Source organism: Schistocerca americana, chromosome X (genome assembly GCF_021461395.2).
Source record: "Schistocerca americana isolate TAMUIC-IGC-003095 chromosome X, iqSchAmer2.1, whole genome shotgun sequence".
Lineage (NCBI taxonomy): Eukaryota > Metazoa > Arthropoda > Insecta > Orthoptera > Acrididae > Schistocerca > Schistocerca americana.
In genome coordinates, this window is record NC_060130.1 from 106,301,938 (window position 1) to 106,309,026 (window position 7,089).

At 45.2% G+C, this 7,089-nt stretch overlaps 1 pseudogene; it reads left to right on the forward strand.

Moving 5' to 3' along the window:
• Nucleotides 1-2,986: 2,986 nt before the first annotated feature.
• LOC124557106 lies at nt 2,987-3,104 on the forward strand (annotated as a pseudogene).
• Nucleotides 3,105-7,089: the final 3,985 nt, after the last annotated feature.

The following is a 7,089-nucleotide window of genomic DNA, read 5'->3' on the forward strand; positions in this document are numbered from 1 at the left end:
AACGCGCTGCCTGTGGACGGTTTATAAGGCTGTTCTCCGTGTACCTCAGCGGATGCGGGCTCGTTCCCCTTATATCGCCTCAGTTACACTGTGCTGCGCAAACACCGTTTCCACGTACGTGTACACCATAATTACTCTACCACACACACATATTTGCAAACATTTGGGGTTACACTCGCCTGGTATGAGACGTTCCCTGGGGGTGGTGGGGGGGGGGGGGGCACTGGAGTCGAACCACACAATAGCCCTGGATTCTGTATGGGGCGGCGGTGGGGTGGGTGGACTGCTGTGGCCTGTTGTGGGGTTGTGAACCACTGAGGGATACGGCGGGACGAAGCCTCTCCGTCGTTTCTAGGTCCCCGGTTTAATACATACATACATACATATGTGCATACAAATGAGACCCTTCATTACTCCATTAAGTCAATAGTTGAGAACTTGTATAAATTAATGTAATTTTAAATATAGCAACTTTTCTCGTAAATCGGTAAGTCACAGCGGAGGTATACAAAATAGTTCCATAATGTTTTTTTCTTGTTGTTTTTTGAACTAACCATATTTTAGTTAAAGCAAGTTCTTGTTTAATGTACGTTCACTAGTACATTTTTATAAAAAATTAAATAATTTCCAAAGTCCTAAAATACTATTACGCCAGCCGCCCCTACCCCTACAAACTACAATCCGCAGCCAGATAGCACGCGAGTAGCATCTTGAGAAAAGTTCTGTTCAGTCATATTGTAAGATGTATCAAAGTCTGCTACCGGAAAGCTAATGGTTAATATCACCGTGAACTTTTGCGGGAGTTATTCGCTTCGATAACGTCGTTTAGTCTCTTAAGTTGTACCTCTGTGAAACTTTTTGGTGAAAGTTCAGTTCGTGCCTGTTCGTCAACTGCTCAATACTTCGAGGTCTGCGTATGTTATAGTGTTAATTTCTCCGTGTCAGCTACAAACGTTACTGTGCAACGTTATTAGCTATCGCAAAACCTACTGAATCCATCGACTGCGTAATTCGACACGAACTTGGTTATGTTCGTCTGTCAGCATCCATATGTGAAAGCGCCCTGTAAACCGTTAGCCGGAGTCAGATGATTTGTAAGTTATCGTATTTGCCTATCTGTAATTAACATCCAGTGTGGGAACAGATACCCGTCATCGCGTTGCTACGAATGTTAATAAACGTGCAAAGCAGCTAAAGCAAGCAAACGCTATATTGAGTACATTATTTGAGAATTCGCCAGTTTACAGCAAATAGATGAACTTCTGCCGATGTGAGACCGCGAGCAATCCAGTGATCACAGATTATTACACTTACAGCTTTCACACAAAAAACCTTCGGTGCCATCACTAATACCGCCTTCCCGCCTTTTTTTATTACTGCTGTCAAATAGGTTTTTAAGGTGTTTATGAAAATAGTAAATACTTATTTCATCTCTCTGAAGAAAATATAAAGTAAAAATTAGTTTTCGAATTTTCGACATCTATTAATGAATAACGAGCAAAAAGTTTCTAACGATGTTAAATCCCTTTTTGTCCCTAGTTTTACTTTCTTGAATAGATCCACATTTACATCTGTGCTTTGCAAATTGCTGTATAGTTAACAATAAACTAGTACCATTTTACTGTCTTCTCTTTCCACTTACGGACAGAGTGCTTCTTATAAGGGAAGTATGATGGTGATATTCGTGATGATGATGATGATGATGATGATGATGATGATGATGATGATGATGATGATGTTTGATATGTGGGTTGCTCAACTGCCCTGTCATCAGCTCCCGAACAAAGCCCCAATTTTTTCACAGTCCATTTTTTTTTTCATAGTCCAATCTAGTCACTGTCACGGATTATGATGATGATGATGATGATGATGATAATGATGATGAAATGATGAGGACAACACAAACAGCCAGTCCCCGGGCAGAGAAAATCCCCAGCCCGGTCAGGAATCGAACCCGGGACCCCGTGATCCAAAGGCAGCAACGCAGAAGTATGATGAAAAATTTCGCGGTGTTATCAAGCAGACTAAGCGAAGTTTTGTATGGACGAGCTCTGCTCTGAATTTTCGATTCCTTGCCTTAATAGAAACTGATAAGAGTCTGTGACAGATGAACTATACTGAAGAATTGATTGGAAGAGGCAATTTTAAGAGAGACTCTTAAGCGTAGACTTTTAAATTTCTCGCGATTTTTCAGACAGATTCCCATCCGATTTTTACCTTCCTCACGACTATATGTATATATTCATTTCATATTAAATCACCCCCATATATACAGGGTGGTCCATTGATCGTGACCGCCGGCCAGTGTGGCCGTGCGGTTCTAGGCGCTTCAGTTTGGAACCGCGTGACCGCTACGGTCGCAAGTTCGAATCCTGCCTCGGGCATGGATGTGTGTGATGTCCTTAGGTTAGTTAGGTTTATGTAGTTCTAAGTTCTAGGAGACTGATGACCTCAGATGTCAAGTCCCACAGTGCTCAGAGCCATTTGAACCATTTTTTATCGTGACCAGGCCAAATATCTCACGAAATAAGCATCAAACGAAAAAACTACAAGGAACGAAACTTGTTTAGCTTGAAAGGGGAAATCAGATGGCGCTATGGTTGACCCGCTAGATAGCGCTGCCATAGGTCAAACGGATGTCAACTGCGTTTTTTTTTAATAGAAACCGCCATTTTTTTTATTACATATTCGTGTAGTACGTAAAGAAATATGAATGTCTTAGTTGGACCACTTTTTCGCTTTGTGATAGATGACGCTGTAATAGTCTCAAACCTGTAAGTACGTGGTACCACGTAACATCCCGCCAGTGCGGACGGTATTTGCTTCGTGATACATTACCAGTGTTACAATGGACCGTTTACCAATTGCGGAAAAGTTCGATATCGAGTTGATGTATGGCTATTGTGATCAAAATGCCCAACGGGCGTGTGCTATGTATGCTGCTCGATATCATCGTTATTATTGTTATATTATTGTATATTGAAGTGCCAACGGCCTTGCCACAGTGGTAACACCGGTTCCCGTCAGATCACCGAAGTTAAGCGCTGTGGGGCTGGGCTAGCACTTGGATGGGTGACCATCCGGTCTGCCGAGCGCTGTTGGCAAGCGGGGTGCACTCAGCCCTTGCGAGGCAAACTGAGGAGCTACTCGATTTAGAAGTAGCGGCTCCGGTCTCGGTAACTGACGTACGGCCGGGAGAGCGGTGTGCTGACCACATGCCCTTCCATATCCGCGTCCAGTGATGCCTGTGGGCTGAGGATGACACGGCGGCCGGTCGGTATCTTTGGGCCTTCATGACCTATTCGGGAGGAGTATACTGAAGTGATGTGAACGCACTCCCTTAACAAACACGTTCGCAGCTTACATAATGCTGAACACCGTCACTAGGTCAGTATTTTTCTACATTTAATTAGTTACTAATTTTTTTTTAGGACAAGTCTCTCTTTTCTGCAGCTACAGCTGAACCGTCAGCTGATTCAGTTGTTAATCTTTCGGTGAAACAACATTTAGTACCATGCTATAATTGTTGCTAGTGAAAACCATAAGCTAAATTCTCGATGAGTAGTGTAGGCCGTCTCGTCGTACCAAATACAAGTGTTTTTGTGATTCTATATTACTTTCAGTTCCGCGTTACTTCAGCTTTTCTTCTCCAGGTCAAAAATATTGCAACTACCTTCATCCTATGGAGCAATATATCTGTTTGAATTTTTAAGTACATAAATCGTAATAATTTTGATCCAGTTCAGTCATCAGCGAACGTTTCTCGAACAATGTAAAAAAGCAAGCACGAACAGAATTTCCAATATGAATAGTATTTCTGATAAATCAGGAATAAATCCACATTACCAAGACCCAAGCCAGTAGATCCATATGTGTGAGCCAGAAGCAGCGTATTGGAGAGGAGAAACGTGAAGATACTTGACCCGAAGTCTAGTAACAGGCCTAGCAAGCATGCTGCCCGCTACCGCTGCTAATCTGCACACAGCAAACTGACAAACCCCAGACAGTGTCTCCTCCAGGATGAGGATGTCCATCCTTTGGGAATTCTGAAGAATCAAGTTTGTATAATAATAAGTACTCGATTATGTCCCATAAATGTTCGATGGGTGGCCAGATCATTCGCTCGAATTGATCACAATGTTCTTCAAACCAATCGCGAAAAATTGTGGCCCAGTGACATGGCACATTCTCATCCATAAAAATTCCATCGTTATTTGGGGACATGAAGTCCACGAATGGCCTTAAATGGTCTTCAGGTAGCCGAACATAATCATTTCCAGTCAATGTTCGTTTCAGTTGGACCAGACGACCCAGTCCGTTCCATGTAAACACAATTATGGAGCCACCATCAGCTTGCACAGTGCCTTGTTGACAACTTGGGTCCATGGCTTCGGGGGGTCTGTGCCACACTCGAACGCTATTATCGGCTCTTACCAACTGAAATCGGGACTCATCTGACCAAACCACTGTTTTCAGTCGTGTAGAGTCCAACCGATGTGGTCACGAGCGGAGGGGAGGCGCTGCAGGCGATGTCGTGCTGTTAGCAAGGGCACTCGCGCTGTCGTCTGCTGCCACAGCCCATTAACGCCAAATTTCGCCGCACTTTCCTAACCGATACGTTGGTCATACTTCCGACATTGATTCCTGAGGTTATTTCACGCAGTGGTTCAAATGGCTCTGAGCACTATGGTACTCAACTGCTGTGGTCATAAGTCCCCTAGAACTTAGAACTACTTAAACCTAACTAACCTAAAGACATCACACACATCCATGCCCGAGGCAGGATTCGAACCTGCGACCGTAGCGGTCGTGCGGTTCCAGACTGTAGCGCCTTTAACCGCTCGGCCACTCCGGCCGGCTTTCACGCAGTGCTGCTTGCCTATTAGCACTGATAACTCTTCGCAAACGTTGCTGCTCTCGATCGTTACGTGAAGGCGTCGGCCACTGCGTTGTCCGTGATGAGAGGTAATGCCTGAAATTTGGTATTCTCGGCACCGTCTTGACACTGTGGATGTTGGAATATTGAATTCTCAAACGATTCCCGAAATTAAATGTCCCTTGCTTCTAGTCCCAAGTACCATTCCGCGTTCAAAGTCTGTTAATTCCAGTCGTGCTTCCGTAATCACGTCGGAAACCTTTTCATGAATCACCTGAGTGCAAATGACAACTCCGCGAATGCACTGCCCTTTTATACCTTCTGTATGCGATAATGCCGGCATCTGTATATGTGTCACCACCGTAGTACACTACTGGCCATTAAAATTGCTACACCAAGAAGAAATGCAGACGATAAACGGGTATTCATTGGACAAATATATTATACTAGAACTGACATGTGATTGCATTTTCACGCAATTTGGGTGCATAGATCCTGAGAAATCAGTACCCAGAACAACCACCTCTGGCCGTAATAACGGCCTTGATACGCCTGGGCATTGAGCCAAACAGAGCTTGGATGGCTGCCCATGCAGCTTCAACACGATACCATAGTTCATCAAGAGTAATGACTGACGTATTGTGACGAGCCAGTTGTTCGACCACCATTGACCAGACGTTTTCAATTGGTGAGAGATCTGGAGAATGTGCTGGCCAGGGCAGCAATCGAAAATTTTCTGTATCCAGAAAGGCCCGTACAGGACATGCAACATGCGGTCGTGCATTATCCTGCTGAAATGTAGGGTTTAGAGGGGATCGAATGAAGGGTAGAGTCACGGGTCGTAACACATCTGAAATGTAGCGTCCACTGTTCAAAGTGCCGTCAATGCGAACAAGAGGTGACCGAGACGTGTAACCAATGGCAACCCATACCATCACGCCAGGTGATACGCCAGTATGGCGATGACGAATACACGCTTCAAATGGGCGTTGAGAGCGATGTCTCTAAAAACGGATGCGACCATCATGATGCTGTAAACAGAACCTGTATTCATCCGAAAAAATGACGTTTTGCCATTCGTGCACCCAGGTTCGTCGTCGAGTACACCATCGCAGGCGCTCCTGTCTGATGCAGCGTCGAGGGTAATCGCAGCCATGGTCTCCGAGCTGATAGTCCATGCTGCTGCAAACGTCGTCGAACTGTTCGTGCAGATGGTTGTTGTCTTGCAAACGTCTCCATCTGTTGATTCAGGGATCGAGACGTGGCTGCACGACCGTTACAGCCATGTGGATAAGATGCCTGTCATCTCGACTGCTAGTGATACGAGGCTGTTGGGATCCAGAACGGCGTTCCGTATTACCCTCCTGAACCCACCGATTCCATATTCTGCTAACAGCCATTGGATCTCGACCAACGCGAGCAGCAATGTCGCGATACGATGAACAGCAATCGCGATACGCTACAATAAGATCTTTATCAAAGTCGGAAACGTAATGGTACGCATTTCTCCTCCTTACACGAGGCAGCACAACAACGTTTCACCAGGCAACGCCGGTCAACTGCTGTTTGTGTATGAGAAATCGGTTGGAAACTTTCCTCATGTCAGCACGTTGTAGGTGTCGCCACCGGCGCCAACCTTGTGTGAATGCTCTGAAAAGCTAATCATTTGCATATCACAGCATCTTATTCCTTTTGGTTAAATTTTGCGTCTGTAGCACGTCATCTACGTGGTGTAGCAATTTTAATGGGCGAGAGGAAATAATAGGTTACTGCAGTATAAGTCTGTAAAAATGTGTTGTGATACATAAACAGTGAAAGAGTTTTCTTTGCGTAAAATTCCTCAGGCGAACAACAAATGTGAGCAAAATATTTTTCTCGTCGATGAATGTAAGGCACAAAGTTGCGTAATAGACAAAATGTACCTCGCAGATCGTCGCGTGACACAGTTGCCCACAACCAGAAGCTGCAGGTGTTCTCGCAAAGAGATCAGGGGAGGCGAAGCTTATAGTACAGTTAAGGCCTCTATTACACTAGGCCACGCGCGGGCGAAGCAAGCTGCGCCCCCGGCGTCATTGGGAATTGATTGTTAAGGAGCGGATTAGATTAGGGCAGCCAGTGGCGCCCACAAGCTGGCTGTGGACTGGCAACCGCTGCTAGTGGAGAGTCGCCCCGGGGCATTGTATCAGATGGATCCTGCTAGCGTTCGCGTGCCA